Below are 20,444 nucleotides of genomic sequence, written 5' to 3' on the forward strand. Positions count from 1 at the left end.
TAAACACAATATATTATTTACACATTGGCTAATTATTTCACCTCATTAATCAAAATAGGGAATAGCTACTTTGCAATTATCTCCCCTATTCTTCTATTTTTTCTCCATATTCTTGAAGAGAGCAACTTCTAGTCATTAAAAATAGTTACATATAATAAAACAAAGAACATACATAAATTTTGATTATATATTGTAATGTAGGTGGAATAGTTCTATGTTGTAAAATGCTACATTATAATTTAATTTAATTGAAAATTAATTGAATTGTTTATTGTAAAATTAAATATTAAAATAAATATATATATATATATATATATATATATATATATATATATATATATATATATATATATATATATATATATATATATATATATATATATCCAAGTAATTGAAAATCTTGTGTATTGGAAATATTAGGATAATTTTGGAGCACAACCTAAAAGTTAAATTTGAAATTATATATTAATTGATTTATGGAGAAAAATACTAAATTTGGAATTATATTTTAAGTAATATATAAATTAAAAAAATAAATTTTACTAAAAAAGAAATTGATTGAAAATTTTGTATTTTAATGTAAAATACTAAGTGATTTTCAATGGATAAATAATAAAAAAAATAGAGTTTTGCTTCAAAAAATAAAGTTTCCAAATTCTCTAAAAGACTTGAAACAATAAAATTTGGAAAGCTCTCAAACATTAACAATAGATAAAGGCATATTGGGTGTTTGTTTCCTCTTTATTCACTCATTTGGCCTGAAATTCCTAGTCCATAAGCATCAGTTACTCATTACCACGTTATTGTTGGGAAATTTATTCTTTTTTAATTTCCTCAACAAGTAATTTCACTAGATTCACAACCATTTGATAGAGAGCAGTGCACCTATCTTGACAATGTTCTATTTGCCTCTTCTAACCATGCATAATTTCCATGATGAATAAATTCATATTCATTATCGCCAATTTCTTCTTGACAGTGTATCCTACCATTCAATTAGAAAATTGAATTCCTATTCTCTTCAATGAGACTCTCCTGTCTTCTCACAACTCTAAGGATATTAGTGGCTTGACATAGTCTCATAATGTGAATTATGTTACATTTTAAAATCATTAGATAACACCCAAAAATTCCCTATTCCAAATCGCATGCACTTAACGAGTACAACACCATAATAAATGACTAAACCATTTTCCAACTCTTGAAAATAGCAACAAGAAATGATAAAAATAGAATCCAGAATATTCCAACTTTAATTTGTCCTTGAATTAAAATTGTGAATTAGAATTTGAATTTAGTCTCACCAGCTACTTGGAAATAATTAATTAATTCAGTATGGATTAATTAGTTGGATAAATTCAAGTTAGAAGTCTTTCTGAAGTCATGCAACATTTATCCCTTAAATTAAGGAGATTATCCCTTAATTAAGGAGATAAGGTTGAGTTATATTTGAGTTGTAATTAGTTAACTCAATTTACTGTGTTAAGTCCAATTAAATTAGTTCCAGACTGTTTGAGGAACTAATTGTGAGTTATCAGTCCGTTGATTCATGCATGCACTCAACGAGTGTACTTTGGATAACTGAAGATTCCCTCATTAGAAACTCATGCATGTTTATTCTAAGAAAGACCCAGTTGAGCTAAATCTCAAGGACAATGTACTATTAGTTGCATGTTTTCTCCTATAATGGAAAATCATGCATGTAGAAGGACTAAGGTTCCTTGAGGATTGCGTAGTTTTACAGGAAGTGAGATCAGTGTGAGAGATCAGTGTTACACTTGGTAATAACAGGATCACCCAAGAGAAACTACGCAAGGAAATGGGAGCTTGGGGAGCAGAGGAGAAGGCTTGTGAGAAACCTTGTTTTCCTATGAGCATCCGGAAGGATTTTACTGAGGCTTGGCTAGTTGTGAGAGCTAAGGCTTTGTATAATTCTGATGTATTTCCACCTTGTATGATAATACAGATAATGGGGTTTTTAGCTGAGGCTTTCCGCTGAGTATTTTTTGTGTTTCATGTGCATTGATTATTCTTCTTATGGTTTTATACATGTTCAGCTCTGATTCCACTAGACCTTTAAGCTTCCGCAAAGAAAATTGATAGTAGAAGTAGATTATAGTATTTTTCTTTGGTATATTGCATTATCGGGTTAATCTATAGTCAAATTTTCTACATGGTCTTAGAGGTAGATTTGTAGAGAATTTGCATAATTTCGACATGGTATCAGAGCTAGATTTGTAGAAAAATTCTACATGGTATTAGAGTTGAGTTTATTGGAGCAGTGAATAGTATACAGAGAAGAGAATTCAAAGTTTGAAGTTCGGGTTGCAGGTGAAAATCGAATTCTTATCATACTTCAAGGTTGGTCAATGGCGTTCTATGGCTTGAGACTCGAGTATGCCTTGGAAAGTAGCTCAAATTACATAACATGGAAAGATCGCATGGAGGTTGTATTAGAAGATAATTGCTTGAAGTATTTCATTGACCAAGAAATCCCAAAGCCAGGTTCAACTAATGCACAAGAGTTGGGTGAGTGGAAGAAGTGTGTGGCGAGGGTGAGACGAATCATCCTTGAGGGAGTTCAAGACCATATTTTCTTGAGTATCCATGGGAAGGATACTCCATTTTCAATGTGGAATACATTGAAGGACCTCTACCAAAATAGTAGCAACCAGAGGAAATTGGCGCTCAAGGATAAGCTTTGAAGAATCAAGATGGAGAATGACAATCCTATTTCCACATATCTGAACAAGCTCACCACTTGTAGAGATGAGCTTAAAGCAGTGTGGGAATAACTACTACCGATGATGATATGGTGAGCCTCTCTCTCCTTGGCCTTCCAAAGGGCTAGAATAGTTACCAGGACTCTGTAAATGGAAGGGAGAAACTGTCGAATTGGGAACAACTGTGGTCGGATCTCATGCAGGAGGAGATCAAGAGGATCACTTGAGATGGTTCTTCATCTAAGGATGATGATGAAGAAAATTTTTCCTTAGTGATTAACGCAAGGAAAGGGAAGGGGAAGGATTCCCATTCTAAATCAAATTCTTCTCATCAAGGGAAGAAGGTTGATAAGTCTAAAGTGAGATGATTTAATTGTCACAAGATAGGACATTATGCGACTAATTTCCCATCGAAGAAGTCCAGGAAGGGATCCTCGGAAGGATCAGAAGGTGAGGGATTAGCCTCTTAATTTGTGATAGACTTTACCCTCATCGCATGGATGGTGTCATAAATGATGGGTTGTGTTTGGTATCTTGATAGTGGAGCCTCATTCTACATGACCAGTGATAAAAGTTTATTCAGTACCTTGGAGAAGAAAGACCTCATGATGCGCATAAGGATGGGTGACAACGAAAGGTATAGTGTTTCAGGAGTGGGCACAGTTGCTTTTCAGAGGGAGTATGGAGCTCCTATCACCTTGACATATGTGAAGTATGTGCCTGGGATGAAGAAGAACTTGGTATCGGTCGCGATGTTGGAGGAAAAAGGCTACGATGTTATCTTCAGTAAAGGAAAGGCATTCCTTAGACACATCACCACGATATAGGTGAAACAAATCGGCTCACGAGTTAAGAACCTGTATGCTCTTGAGGTTCAATATGCAAGCAAAGCCTTGAGGAGCAAGGAAAATGTTAGAGACTTGGTGGTTGAGAGGGAGAGTAAATTACCTCTTAACATGTAGTCCTAGAAGAAGTCTTAGACAATTTTGGAGGAGCCACAATTGGATAAGTGGGTAGAGGGATCACATGCAGCAATACCTCTAGGTGTGAGGTGAGGCAATGTGAAGTGATAGTCCCAATAAGGCCAAAATTGGGCAGGGTCCATTGAGCGGTTCTATCTCATGGATCGTACCTTGCTACGTGAGCCAAAATTACATAGTAGCGGGAGGAATCAATGGGATTGATGTAGTCAAAGTTTTCGGTTGATAGATGCAATAGCAGTCAGAGACTTTGATGAAAAATGCATCATACTGATTCAAGTTGGATGTTTTTTTTGTTTATGGAGTTGCTGGAGCAACAACACTATAGAGAAGTGTTGCATGCATAAGATTCCAAAGGTTCACGATCGGGATCGAGTTGAATTCCTTTCTTGTTGAGAGGGAGTGTTGAAAATAGCAACAAGAAATGATAAAAATAGAATCCATAATATTCCAATTTTAATTTGTCCTTGAATTAAAATTGTGAATTAAAATTCGAATTTAGTCTCACCAGCTGCTTGGAAATAATTAATTAATTCATTATGGATTATTTAGTTGGATAAATTCAAGTTAGAAGTCTTTCTGAAGTCATGCAATAGTTATCCCTTAAATTAAGGAGATTATCCCTTAATTAAGTAGATAAGGGTGAGTTATATTTGAGTTGTAATTAGTTAACTCTGTTTACTGAGTTAATTCCAGTTAAATTAGTTCCAAATTGTTTAAGGAACTAATTATGAGTTATTAGTCAGTTGATGCATGCATGCACTCAACTAGTATACTCCAGATAAATGAAGATTCCCTCATCAGAAACTCATGCATGTCTATTCTAAGAAAGACCCAGTTGAGCTAAATGTCAAGGAAATTGTACTATCAGTTGCATGTTTTCTCCTATAAAGGAAACTCATGCATGCAGAAGGACTAAGGTTCCTTGAGGATTTCATAGTTTTATGGGGTGTGAGATCAGTGTGAGAGATCAGTGTTACACTTGGTAACAACAGGATCACCCAAGAGAAATTGTGCAAGGAAATAGGAGCTTGGAGGGTAGAGGAGAAGGCTTGTGAGAAGCTTTGTTTGCCTATGATCATGCAGGAGGATTGTACTTAGAGCTGGCTAGCTGTGAGAGCTAAGGCTTTGTATAATTCCGATGTATTTCCGCCTTGTATGATAATACAGATAGTGGGGTTTTAGCTTAGGCTTTCCTCTAAGTATTTTTTGTGTTTCATGTGCATTGATTCTTCTTCTTATGGTTATATGTGTTCAGCTCTAATTCAGCTAAATCTTTAAGCTTCCGTAAAGAAAATTGATAGTATAAGTAGATTATAATATTTTTCTTTGGTATATTGCATTATCGGGTTAATCTATAGTCAGATTTTCTACATGATCTTAGAGGTAGATTTGTAGAGAATTTACAGAATTTCCACATGGTATCAGAGCTGGATCTATAGAAAACTCTACACCAACATCCCTTAAAAGAAATGACAATTGAGTAAAAGACCTTCAAGAAAAAAGTTTGTCCACATAAATTTAGACACTAACTTTCTATTTTTCCATGTGAGAATAGGGGACTTATAAGGTCTTCAAAAGGTGCAACTGAGAAATCAACATGCCCAAGCAAGTCCTTAAGGACAAAAACACAAGGTTTAACAAGCCATTAAATGAACTTCCCAAGTGAATTGAGATCCCAAAAACATAGCCATGTTGATCCTTCAAGGCCATTGGAAATAAAGTACCAGCGCAAATGGGTTTGAAATAGAGAAATCTGCCACAATGCAAGAAACCATAGATCTTCCCTAACAAGCATTCTAAGATAATCCTCAAAACCCATTTTTCCAAGTGTTGGAGCACTCAAGTGGCTTCTTAAATAATTACTCTACTTCAACATCAAATCATAAGTGTGTTAAGTTACTACTAGGGTAATGCTCATTAAATGTTGAATTCCCTTATTACTCGCCACTTGAATTGTCACTTGGATTTCATGCAACTCATACTCATAAATATGACTATAAAAGTTAAAAAATAGGAAAAAGTGAAATCATTATAACCCTTACAAAAATGTACCATATTTCTAAGAGGAGGAACTAATCACTCATTCCACTTGAATTTTATGAAAGCATACTAACCTATGACTCAAAGAGTTCAGAAGAAAGAAAAGTTAAAGTTCTTATAATCGCTACAAGTTTGCCATAATTTAGAAATGAGGAACTATCAATCTAATTATTATTTTTGAATCACAATAACAAATAAACTCTTGATATGTATTGCAATGAGGAGTTTCAATCTTTGGAAAAATCCACTACCTCAACTTCCCTACCGAGAGCCCATTCAAAGTTGTTTCTTGATTTCCCTTGAGATCAAATACGCCTTCCACATACCACATGTAAAAATGATATATAACTTAAAAAAATACTTATCTAGAAATAAATAAAACTTTTTATCATAATTTAAAATATTGTATATTTTGCAATTTAATTAATAATTAAATAAATTGAGCTCACCATTACAATTATATAATCCAAAATTAAATGTAAAATAAAACTATAATCTGATCCATACTTAAATGTAATTGAATTTTCAAATATGTTATAATATAGATGTATTAATCTATAAAGAAACCAAAATTATTATTTTATAATATTTTTGAACAATATTGTTTATGTTCATATTCAATTGAATAAGTGATGGGTGGAAATTTCATATTTTTTATTGAAACTATCATTTTATAAAATTTACAAATTGGGATATTGTTTACATTAATAGTCAAATATATAAGTGAAATATGGAAATCGATACATTTTTTGTTTAGTTTAATAAAAAAATGTAAACTAAATTGATATGAGTGATCTTATGGCATAATACTTGCTAAGGTTTTGCAAATGGGTAGCAAGCTAAGTGGACTTGATTGTGGATAAAATCCATAATTAAGTGTGTTTGAGTTAGAAGATTCTTGAGACGTGTGGCCTCCTTAGAAATCATGATTACAATCTACCACAATTGTGAAATGTTCAATAATGAAAAACAACTCATGTTAACAACAACAAAAATGCGTTCCTAATTTTATTATAAAAATAATATTAAAATGAATGAAGCAATTTTTCACTTTTGTTTTTCTTTTTAGTCTTCAAGATTAAACAAATATATCCTTGTGGACTCTAAAGGATTCTAGGATGAAACATGCATAAAAACTTCTAAACATGTAGATTTGGGGGGACTAAAATCCGTATGTATGTTTCTGAAATAAAAGGTGTAGATATTTAGGCACTAAAGACAAACTTACATATAATTTGTTGTATCAAAACTAAATTGTTTAATTTTCTTATATTCATATATCTATGCAATACAAACTTAAAAGCATATATTGATGTAACTAAATATGGCTAAAAGGGCATAAAATAATCCAATTTACTCATATTTAAATTGTTCCCCAACCATCCTTGATGGCTTGCTCAACTATGGAGATGAGGACACTACCGAAAAAACTAGCCACTCATAGAATACTTATATAGAAGGACATACCCATGGTTGTCATGTTATCAAGGACTTGAGCATAGAACTATCCTTGCAATAATTCTAGAGTAAATACCTTTATTATTCCAAAGATAGAAAATTGTGGAGTTAACCAAATAACCACTGAGATGGATTGTAACTTTATGGTATCAAGTAAGCTTTATGTTTTTTCTACATGTATCCTCTTGTTTTCCATTAAGATTGTAGACAACATACTTAGAACAAAAAAGAGCATACCAATACCATTTTTTTGGAGAATAGTTATTCCTTATTCCATTCCTATCGTTCTTTTGGCCAAAGGTACAAGGAAACGATCATAAGAAATTACAAGAAAAATCCCATAAAGCTTGGAAAAGGCCACAAGAGAAAACTGGGGGACCTGGTGTTGGAACATAATCCTAACATCTACATTTACTTTTTAGCCTAAGTATCCTTGACTTAGCCACATGCACTTAAAATCATTTCACACTTGCTTTTTGGTAAACTAGCTCGGTGGAACAACTTTCCCTTGTTTTTTTCCTTTAAAGGCTTAATATTATGAAAATATTGGTCCAACCACTTTCCTAAACCATTTAGACATCTAAGTGCATGTTCACATCTAACCACACCTCATCCGCTTGAGTTATTTGAGGATTGGTGCCCCACATGAAGATTCCCCCTTAAATCAAGGGATTTGGACCCTCGGACCATTTTAGCATGTGTTAAAGTTGCCTTCCTTGGGAAATGTGCCCCTCCTCATGATTTCTTCGTGGCTGATAGTTGGCGTAGGTTTTATTGAGTCATTGTTGCTATTTTAGGCCTCCCTTTAGCTTTTCTTAGCCTTTTCTAGTTTTTTACTAGTTTTTTCCTAGTTTTCTAGATTCGGCAATTTCTATATAACCACCTCCCTTTTGGATTATAGGTTTGGTTGCTCATGTATTACTATTTTTCATTAATTTAATACATTGATTTTATAGAGCAAATTCTTTCTCTCCTCTCTTGAATATCTGCAAATTACTTGTGTTTAATTTAATTAGAATTCTAGATGTATCAAAGTTTCTACAGGAATTCTACATGGTATCAGAGCTAGTTCGAATCTAGTGGATTTTACACAGTTTTATTTGTAGGTATAGATCATTAGGAGGCACAGAAATCATAAATGGATCATCTCTCTTAGCCCACAAAACACGTTCTAAATCCTTTCAATTACTTTGAATGGAAGACAAAGATCACTCTGCTCCTCCGAAGCAAAGGGCTTTACAGGGTAACAATGGGAACGAAGACTGAACCGACTTATGAAACAGATAATATCAAGTATTTCAATAAATTAGATGAAGAAATTGGGCTGATATGCCTATCAATTTCCATATAAATCCTCTTTCATATCAGCGGAGCCACTACTCCCAATGCGGTCTGGACCACATTGGAAGGATTATTCGGCAAGCAGGATGAAATGGGAGTGCATCAATTGGAGAATGAACTTATATCCCTCAATTCAACTCATTTCAACAACCTGCAAGAATACTTCACCAATTTTAAATCCCTCCTCTTTGAACTTTATGCATGTGGAGTCAAGAAAGAGGAAGATCAACTCATCCTTTTGATTCTCTCAAAATTAGGCCCTAAATATTATGTATTTGTATCATCTTTTAAAGCATCTAAATTGACTCAGGAAAAATGGAAAATGCCTCCATTGAATGAGACTCAAGAGCAAGATAAGTTAGTCCAAATGGGTGCCATCAAGCATTCAAAGAACCAAGCACTTGCGGCTACTGATGCTCCAAAGAGTAGTGGAAGAGACAAGCAAAAAGGGAAGGGTAAATTTAATGAATCGAAGAAGGAGAGACTCGTACAATCTTCATAGAGCTCTTCTTTGCCTAAGGGTAAGAAGAATAAGGAAAGAGAACTTTGAAGATACTATTCCAAAGGTTTTCATTCGAAAGAAAATTGCATGAGGAAAACAATCGATGAGATGGCTAAGCAATTGCAACAACACAATCTCACTATGCCCAAGAATGCAAAGAAGAAGGATGATAACAGAACGGAAGAGGGGAGAGGGAGAGAATGAGATGTTCATGCTTTGATGGCTGTCACATCCACTCCATCATCTTGGATCCTTGATTCAGGTGCATCTAACCATATGGCTGCATCAAAAGATGATTTTTCCTCCATCGAAGAAAGCACCAAATCCCCAATTTGCCTGGGAGATGCCACACCTGCAAAGGTGTGCTGAGAAGGAACTATAGACCTTGAAGGGGGCTACTTCACAATTGTGCTTCATGTTCCCTCATTGTCTGCAAATATTCTCTTGATATATCAGATCACTCATTCTGGCTCTGGAAGGAAGGTGGAGTTCACTCTGGACTCCGCAGTGATTACCAACATTTCAACGAGCTCACAGCTTGCACATGGAATTGTAGATCAGAGTTCTCATTTGTATTTCTTCTCCGACTTTGTTCCTAAATCTATTAGCATTGTATTTTTGTCACAATCTAATGATATCAGCAGGTTATGGCATGAAATATTTGGCCATCTAAACTATAAGTACTTGCATCAACTCAGTAAGGAAAACATGGTAGAAGGATTTCCCGCTATTAAATTCACAAGCGATGTATGTCAAGGATGCATTCTTGGCAAGAATATGGAGCAAAAGTTTGACAAAGGGAAGGCACAAAAAACTTCTTCACCTCTTGGTATGATTCATAGTGACATCACAGGACCATTCCCATAGCCTTCAATCATTAAGGCTCAATATGTACTCACCTTCATAGGTGATTTCTCTCACTTTACTTGGGTATTTCTTCTGAAATTAAAATTGGAGGTATTTGAATGCCTTATAGAATTTAAATCACTTGCTGAGAATGAGCTTGGGTGTAAGATTAAGACACTCCGTACTGATAATGGGGCGGAGTACATCAACAAAGATGTGTAGCAACTTGGTATTGATGTAGGTATACAGCTACAACATACAATGCCATATACACCACAACGGAATGGTGTTGTGGAGAGGAAAAAACGGTCATTAAAAGAGATGGTCAATTGTATGCTATAGTCCAAATCATTAGCTCCTAAGTTATGGGCTGACGCTATTAATTTTGCAACATACATTCAAAACAGCATTCCTCACAAATCACTCAAAGGCACCACTCCATTTGAATGATGGACCGGTAAGAAATCAAAAGTGTCGCACTTTCACATTTTTGGTTCACAAGCATGGGCTCACATTCTGACAGATAAGAGGAAGGCGTTGGAGCCTCAAAGTGTTGAATGTATATTTTTTGGATATCCTGACAGTGTCAAAGGATATAGATTGTTGGACTCTCACACTGAAAAGTTCCTTGTAGCTCAAAGTTTAAAGTTTGAAGAAGAATCACTACATGATTTTTTAGCGGACCCTATCGAGGAACCGCTTGTTGCCACTAATGAGGAGGAGTCTGAAACTTCTTCGAGCACTTCAGACTAGCCATCAAAGAAGCCTATTGGGTATAATTCAGAGGATGAGGATAATTTCATGGCTACTCCAACTCAGTTTCCAACTTGGGCAAAGAAAACCTTGCAAGATGCTGGCGAACTAGTTGGTGATCCTGTGGATGCGAGAAGGACTAGATCACAGTTTTTTGGGGCTCCTCAAGCCCTAGCTGCCACCAAACCATTGCTTCTCATACATTGCTATATGACACTTGGTTCAGATCCATAGTCACACTTTGAGGCTGCGGGAAACCCACTTTGGGAGGTTTCCATGGATGAAGAGTACTTTGCTCTCATGGAAAACAACACATGGGACTTGGTTCCACTTCCGAAAGGAATAAAGCTTGTTCGATGCAGATGGATATATCGAACAAAGATTGCTGAATATGGTGACATAAAAAATTATAAATCTTGACTTATTGCAAAAGGATACTCACAGGTACATGGCATAGACTACACAGACACATTTGCACCTGTTGCAAAAATGGACTCCATTAGACTAGTTTTAGCCATTGCTGCTTCTCGTAGATGGGAAGTTCATCACATGGATGTGAAGATTGAATTTATTCATGGAGATCTCAAGGAGAATATATATATATGGAGTATCCATAGGATACATCCAGAACTCTTCCCTTGTTTTCAGATTAAAGAAATCTTTGTATGGCCTAAAAACAGGTTCGCAGAGCCTGGTATGCAAACATGGATTCTTTTCTACTTTCCATTGGATTCATTCGATGAAAATATGATTCGAATGTTTATTTATTGTAACATGATGATTCCATTTTTTTGATAGTACTTTATGTAGACGATTTATTGATTACAGGGAACCTTACTGCAGCTATTGATTCGACAAAATCAACATTACACGATCAATTTTCCATGACATTTTTGGGACTATTGCACTACTTTCTTGGTCTTGAAGTTTCTCAGTCTACTTCAGGGATCAAGATGGCACAATGTAAGTATGCATCATATCTACTTGTCCACTTTCAGATGATATATTGCAAGCCAGCAGTGTCTCCCTTTCTTTCAGGGATCAGATTTGAGGATGCAGGTACTACACCTTTGGTGGAAAGTACACTTTATCGACAGTTGGTTGGGAGTTTGTTGTATCTTCCTCACACCCGACCTGATACATCTTTGCAGTAGGATTTTGTTCCAAATATATGTAGGAGCCCCATGAGCTTCATTGGAAAGCTGCAAAGAGAATCCTTATATATGTGAAAGGTACTTCGAGTTTTGGTATCTTTTATGTTGTAGATTTCCCACTTTCATTGATTGGGTACACATATTCTTATTGGGCTGGCAATGGTACAGACTGCAACTCCACCTTTGGTTATGTTTTCAGCTTTGGTTCAGTGATTTTTTGCTGCTCTAGCAAGAAGAAATCCATGATTTCTTTATGTAAAGTCGAGGCAGAGTATAGAGGTGCAGTGAATGTAGCTACACATGTTGTTTGGTTGTTGGGGCTTCTCTCCAAGTTTGGTATTCAGCATCCACTTCCGACTGTCATATTTTGTGACAATCAGGGGTCCATTTATATATTGATTGATCAAGTTCAGAGGTACAGGACCAAGCACATTTAGATTCACATGCATTACATCCGCGAGTTGATCCGTGACCGAGTCATATCACTAGAGTACTACCCCACTGAGCAGTAGGTTGCAGACATCTTCACCAAGTAATTTTTAGACCTGAGTGCTATGCTTAGAGTGGTGGAGACAGCTGAGTAGGCCCTTCTAGGCACTTATCCCTTTTTCCTCTATAATCCTAAAATATATATTTATTTTTTAGCCTAAGTATCCTTGACTTAGCGACATGCACTAAAAATCATGTTCACACTTGGTTTTTGGTAAACTAGCTCAGTGGACCATCTTTCCCTTGTTTTTTTCCTTTAAAGGCTTAATATTAGGGAAATATTGGTCCAACCACTTTCCTAAACCATTTAGACATCTAAATGCATGTTCACATCTAACCACAACCCCATCCACTTGAGTTATTTGAGGATTGGCACCCCATATGAAGATTCCCCCTTAGTTCAAGGGATTTGGTCCCCTGGACCATTTTAGCATGTTTTAAAGTTGCCTTGCTTAGGAAATGCGCCCCTCCTCATGCTTTCCTCATGGCTGATAGTTGGCATAGGTTTTCTTGAGTCATTATTGATATTTTAGGCCTCCCTTTAGCTTTTCTTAGCCTTTTCTAGTTTTTTACTAGTTTTTTCCTAGTTTTCTAGATTCACAAATTTCTATATAACCACCTCCCTTTGGGATTAGAGGTTTGGTTTCTCATGTATTAATATTGTTCATTAATTTAATACATTGATTTTATGGAGCAAATTCTTTCTCTCCTCTCTTGAATATCAGCAAATTACTTGTGCTTAATTTAACTAGAATTCTATATCTATCAGAGTTTCTGCAAGAATTCTACACCTGGAAATGTGAACCGATGTTTCGATCCATGGTGATACCTTTCTTTATGAACAAATATTTGCTACGTGTTACTGCAAGCATTTCAAAAATTGGGTAAGAGAACCAGATGGATACCATTCTTAATATAAGTGTCTATGGATTTGAATTTTTATTTCCATGTGTATTAGTATACCCTTTTGAGGTGTCCTTCACCATAGTTTCTACTTTTCCCAAAAACCAACACATTTCCAACCAAAAGTAGATATCAAGATGCAAATTTTAATTGTGTATACACAAATGGGCTTGGGTTGATAGTTATTTAAGACTGAGAATCTATTAATACTTCTTTATCTTTGATCTTTTTTTGGAATAGAAGTCTTAACCTGTAAAATTATTTAAAAATTTGGAATTTGCTGAACATTATTTTTATGTGATGGCATTGTTTGGTATTATTTAATGGAATCCATATCATGGTTCTTGTAAAGAAACTTCATATTAAAAATCATGGGGATGTATATTTTTCTTCTAATACATATTACAATGTGAGAAATCCAAGTGATGGGACTTCCTGCAAAACGTTTGTTCTTGTAAAATGGTATCCAACCAAACGTTAGAATAATGGCTATACCCACGACCATGGTGAGAATATCATCATATTCTAGATTTACATTAATTAGTTGGCTTCAAAGTTGAGAAATACACCAACAATGTTAGAAAAATTAATCCCTAAAATAATAATTTATAAAACATTGTAAATCATCATCAAGTAGATTACATAATGAAGAAAAATACAAGCTTGAGGAAAAATACATACAAGCTCAAGTTTAGAAGAATGAGGAAAAATACACCCACAATTAAAAGACAATGCATACCAAAATATTGTATCTTTTTGGTTGGTTCGATCCTCCTACCAAATCAAACAGAACTTTCATAATTATGGATGTCTTCCTCTAGCTCTAGTGGAAACCGTGTGTAAGATTAGGTATTTTTGTGTGCAAACTGGGTGATCTATAGGGGAATGGGATGATTGGGAAGAAAGGTGATGGACACAACTTTCATAATTTATAATTTCTTCCTCTAGCCCTAAAATAGTGTCCTCTATCTTTGACGAAAACTCTGTGTGAGTTGGGTATTTTTGTGTAGGTGATTTGTGGGGGAATGGGGCAATCAGGGAGAAGGGTGAGTTTTGGAAGAATAGGGAGTAGATAATGGCACAAATGGGGATAAGGATAAGCTTTGGGAGGGAATTTCAAATTGATTCTTGAGCCCCTCCTAAATATGAAGACAATTTTTCCATAGTTCATTGTAGAGACATGACGGGGTTTCTCGTGTTGGAAATAATGTTAATATTGTGAGGGGGAGTGAATTAGTAGTAAGGTTAATTCAAAATTTTCTACCAATTATATTTAAAATTTAAAATTGGAATCCATTCATGTGAGCAATCAACAATGTGTCATGTGTAACAACATAAATCATCACATGAACAAAAGCACCATGAGAAGCATACACATTGGGCATAAAGGCTTAACGTGGAAACCCTTCTAGGACAAAAACCAACAATTTTTTTTTTTGATGTAAAAATAAGAGCACCTACTCTATTATATCAATCTATTTGTGATCCACCACTCATAGGGAGCACCACCTCCCGTTGATTATTTGTTAGCACCCACTAGCAAGAAGCACCAACTTCCTCCTTCTGTAGACACCTGAACAGCTTACCAGAAGCACCATGTGAAGCACCAACTTCACAGATTTTTTGCAAGCACCAAATTTCTTCTCCTTAGATTTATGCAAGCACTAACATCAAGGAGACACCAACCCCCAATTTTTCTTCAGACACCCACTAGAGATGGAAGAACCAACTTCCTGTATTCGGACTCCAACCCACACAAAAGAAGACTTACTGCTCACTATAATTGGAAGCCACTCTAACTGATTCATCTCTATGTTCTTCTCTATAAATTTATTTATCCTTTGCTTATTTTGTAGCAACACACTACATTTGGTCCATTGTTCTTCCTAATAGTCTTTGCTCATATATAGCCCATGCAACACTTTATCCACTCTACAACATCCTACTCTCTCACTCAGAGCTTGTTTTTCTTGGTCTTCCACTTCATCTCAGGACACATGGCCTCTTCTCAACAATGCACACCACACAAATTTCTTCTCTCAACCTTCTTCTACAGCGTAGGCACACTTTGCCTCTCCTCAGTAGCACTCTCACGCACAAAACTCTCCACTCATCTCTCTCAAAAATTTTATATTCCCCCTGGTGGCTCAATTGAAATCCTAAGTTTTTCCTCTATTGCACACTAGTTGATGTTGTCTTTGTTTTCATCCACACTGCTCAAGTGTTCCCAATGCATGGATTCCCATATTGCATAGGATAGGTCTTCCTGATCAATATCATCTACTGTTGCATCAAAATTACTTGGTCACTATAGCTGAATTATTTTAAGGAATGGGCTTCTGAGTGATATCCCATACTGAGAATTAAATATCAATCAAACTACAAACTCAAGGAGTTCTTAAAATATGCCTACAAACATAGCATGGCTCTCCATTCCACTTATGATTTCCACATAGTTTAGATTGTACTTGAGGAATGGTTTCTCTAAGCTTGATCTAATATTCATTCAATTCCATAATGCGTGCAAGGAGGACCAAGTATAGTTGTTCAAGAGTCAATTGCCACATCTGTGCAATCGTGATCCTTGCTTCCTTGCACCAATAATTTCTCAGAAATTTATTTTGACTTTAATTATGAATTCTAGTTGTCGAATCATTTTCATGCTTTGAGGCGCTAAGATCTTCACCAATAGCCGAATCATCCATGTCTTCTAACCAACTTGTAGACTTCATCCAAATATGACACAAGTGACAAGATTGGCCCCAAGGTGCCAAATCATTTTTGAATATAACTCTGCATCGCTTTTTTATTATAGCTCGTTCTGCTCATGCCCTTTAATTATTTTTCCTCCATAGGACTAGGTCTCCTTGACCATCGGCTAGGTATTTGGGTGCTAAGTCACTCAGACATTTCACGAGATAAATTTCCTTTGTTAATCGATATATGACATTCGTCTCATTTCTACAAGAAATGACCAAGGTCTAGTGCTAAGGATGGAGCTCCCAAGTGTGACGCTTTTATCCTAGAACTTCTTTAAAATGTAAAAGAACTTATTTTCAGTTCTTCTTAGCGAGCGTAGCTATCCCGTGGTATCTACTTGGTGCTATCTCTAGCCAATCAAAGGCCCCATTAGGATGATCTATCTAAATGACTTGTCCTGGAACTTACTACCCAACACATTGCCTTTGCAAGTCCATATCAAACTTCCAGGAACCAAACCTTTGGGATGACATGTTCGGTAGGGTTCACACACTATATCTCGGAGCCAATAAAAACACAGTCAAACTGAGTCAACTACCACTTTCTCTTGATGCTTCTTTTTTGGTGACTCCACATTTTCACCTTTCTAAACATTCTAGGGTATCCCTTATATGATTATGTTTACTATGGGGTCCGACCGTAAAATTTTCCATTGGCTCGTGCTTTCCTTTGTTGCCCGACAACTTACATCTTTTCCGTTAACTTTGTGCACCCCTTTTAATCATGTTATGTGATTACCTCTAGGGTTCTCCCACCAGGTTAGGATTTCAAGTGGACTCCACCTTCGGTCAATGAAAAAATGTTTTCTCTCCTCTATTGGTGCTCCTCATCAGCGCACTCAATTGAATCATATCACTTTAACTTATGTGCCCTTTACAAATTGTCAAGGTACATTCGTCAAGTAACTCTACCAAGTGGGCTCCACCTAAACCAATAAACTGCTTCCCACCGCTACTAGATCCACATCTGCCTAATGCTTCCATCTTGGCCTCCCCCTTTTTGTGCTCAATAAAAATGTCTAGACAAACTCTGCAGGGAATGCATGTTTAATGGGTCCTCTGTTGACCAATGAGAGTTTTCTCCATTTTTTATGTCTATCCACATCCACCTGGTCCACTTTTAGTGACACTGCTAACTTTTCCTCTATTTATAAATCTACCACTTTGAATTTTAGGCACCTCAACTTTTACTTGGAATAACTCCTGATCTAGGACATCAGTTGCAGACTTCCATATACTATTGGAAAGATTTTCTAAGAACTATCCAACTGTGCCATCTTCGAAAGTATTTGAGTTGATCTCTTGAGGAAGAATCTCCTCAAAAGTATGGGACTTGCAACCATGACAATCATATTTTTATGGCTTATTTAATAAGCCTTCTACTGTGATGATTTTGTTCAAGGTACTACAGCAACCGTGGGACTCCCCCTGAGCTTAACATAGCAAGCACATCAATGTTATCCCAGTTACCATAATAGCTAGGCTAGTGGACATCAAAGCCAAAATTTGTTGCCACAAACATCCATGCTAGTCTAGTTAACATCAATGCCAACTGTCAGAAAATTCCAATTGCCTAATGCATCTCCCAGCATGACTGTTGACATCAATTCCAACACACTTTCTGCCACTAGCTATCCAGGGAATTCCAAATTTCCAACAATCTACCCCTTTGGCATTGATGGAAACACCTCTTCACTTCTCCACATTCATGGCCAATCTTCATGTTTCTTCCACACTTTTCATTGCATGAGCCACCAATGGCTTTCTCTCCTCTACATAGGCCATCACAGCTTCTCTAATAATTTTTTTTACCCCTTTGACCTCAATGGCAAAGGAATGCATGTTTCTTTTTCTCCCCAATTCAATCACTGATTGTAAATGATAGGGAGTCTATTTGTTGATGTGCATTTTTCTTTTGCAAACTTTTCTTCTCAATGGTTGATATATCTTGTTAGCCTCCTATTGCAACAGGTGTTCATATTTCATGATTAACAGTTGAAAGTGCCAAATATGTCATACTTTGCATGTTGCAATGCTCAATATTTCGAAAAGAGGCCAAAGAAAAGGCCACGAAATTGTGCTGGTCTAAATGCTACTGCTCTATTCCTATTTTGATAAGTTATTCCTTTTTGAATAATTTTCCGTTAAGGGAAGGCCAAACAGCTTAATCTTGTCTTCCCTAGGTTTCAATTTCTTGTTCTAGAATGTAGAGAATGAAAATCTGTCCAAACAGTTTAATCTTGGTAGATTTGTAGATAGGTAGAGAAACAAAGGAGCCCAACTGCTTAATTTGGGCCCTTGGAAGAAATAAGTGTAGATTTAGATAGGAGGACAGCAAAAAGAAATAAGATAATCAGGGTCTGCAAGTCCAAGTGCACCCATGCAAAAAAACAGAAAAAATGCTAGGTAAGTAGGCTGGGTAAGTAGTTTTGTGGTTGCAAAATCAAGCTGTGTGATCCATTTCATCTTTTCAAGTGTTATATCTATTCACATCACAAGTGCAAGGAAATTCCCCTTTGGAGGAGCTCAAGTGAGGCATGTCTAACTCCCCCTTCTTCTTATTCCCCAAATCACTCACTAACATCCGATTGAGGACCTTGGGATCTACCCAACCAATCTTGTTATCACTTCATTTTTGTAAAGCACCAAAGTCAAGCTTTGACTTTCTTTAGTGAAGAGAAGCCACATTTCTTGTGTAAAATTATGTCTCCACAGTCCATTCACTTCCTATGTCTAAATTTCAGCTCACAAACTTAGCCTTTCCCCTACACTTCACCTCACCAATTCATATTAACTCCTAACTCTACTATCTAGCTCCCTAGATCATTTCCCTACCCCCTATTTTACAAAAAAGCTATGTAAAATCCGAAAAATAATAATATCCCCACCCCTTGGCACTATAGCCATATATTTCAAAAGTTTGGGGAAATACTAAGTCCATCTAGGACTTATATTTAACCCTTCCATGTTTTCTCCTTGGAATCAGTTAAATCTCTGGTTGAATTGATAACCATTTGTTCCCCCCCCCCTCAAGAACCATTTTCTATGACAATCCACATTCAAATTTTGTGATAAACCAGTTCAAATCATATCCATGCTGTATAAAACCCATAAAAACCCATTTTTATTGAAGTTCCCCCCCCTGCCGTATGAATAAACAAATAAAATAGCGTTGCGGGCCCCGTCCCTAACCATCCGCTGTGTTAACTGTCCCGTCGGCCGTCAAATCTGGCACGCCCAAGATCTATGATGGGCAGATCTTTTTGTGCCCCGATGTGCTGAGGGTTAGCGTTCGGGAGATGGGCTGTTTTCTCGTCATACTCCCGCCACGCGTCGCCCTCCTGGTTGTGTCGGGACCCCTCCACCGAAACCGCTTCTATGCTAAAGTGGTGCGATATGAAACCACAAACCGCTTCCCCTATGTGACGTCAGCACCACGTCATCATGATGTCATCATCCTGCGTCGACCTCCTGCCACCATGTCCTTGCCATGTCTTTGCCATGTCGCTGCCACCGTACTGCCACGTCACCCGGCAGTACTGTTGATGTCACCCTGCTAACGTCACCTTGCCACATCACCGTCGTACTGGGACCCACCGCTGACATCATGCTGACGTCATCGTCAAAAAGAGCGAAGCACAAAATCTGCACAACGGATGCCCGGAATGAAGAACCGAGGCAGTTTTTGATGCGCGATTAGCGCTTAGCGCTAATCGTGCATCGCTAAGGGAAATAGGCCAAAATGGAAGCCCCCTCATGGCGCGGCTACCAGCAGGGCCCGAAAGTCGCAAAATGACAAGAATTTCTTCGCGCAGGATTCGGAAAAGGGGCAAAGACAGTTCTAAAGCAAGCAGAGGGCCGAATAGCAGCCATGAAAGGTCGATGGAACAGTTTAAAGAGTATCAGAGGTGAGAAAAGGTGCACATTCAGTGCCAAAGCATATCAAGGAAGCGGCAAAGAGTATCAGTCAAATGTTTTTAATGGAAATCTTTATTTCCCAAAGCAGGTGAACATTGAATGGCCTCCAACAAAGTCAAAGAAAGCGGTGAAAGCCCATCAAAGCTCTCCAATCACAGTCGAAGCATTTAAAGCCACCAAACAGCAATGGATCAAAACCCAAAGCATAGTTATGGCTAAGTGATCAGCACAGAGCCATAAAGACAACACATTAACTCTTTTTTGATACAGTTGCCCCCAGCGCAGCTCGAAGATATTTTCTCGCATTTATTTCAGACATATGTTAGGTTAAAAACACTTATTACAACAGATCTGTCTGAGATCTGATTTTTGTAGATATTTTACTTATAAAACCGCCCTAATTCATTGTTTAAGGGGTTGGTTGGTTGTATAGCTCCAAGAGAGGCTCGCTCTGTATATCTGATATGTTTTACTTAATCAAAGACTGCTGAAAGCTTGGAGAATGGACTGTGTGCTATGTATTAATGTTTTGAAGAATTGAATGTGGAATTCTTGTGCTGCAACATGACTCAATA

The sequence above is a fragment of the Pinus tabuliformis genome, chromosome 1_1 (assembly GCF_031772625.1).
Source record: "Pinus tabuliformis cultivar Carrire ecotype Pingquan chromosome 1_1, CPIR1, whole genome shotgun sequence".
Lineage (NCBI taxonomy): Eukaryota > Viridiplantae > Streptophyta > Pinopsida > Pinales > Pinaceae > Pinus > Pinus tabuliformis.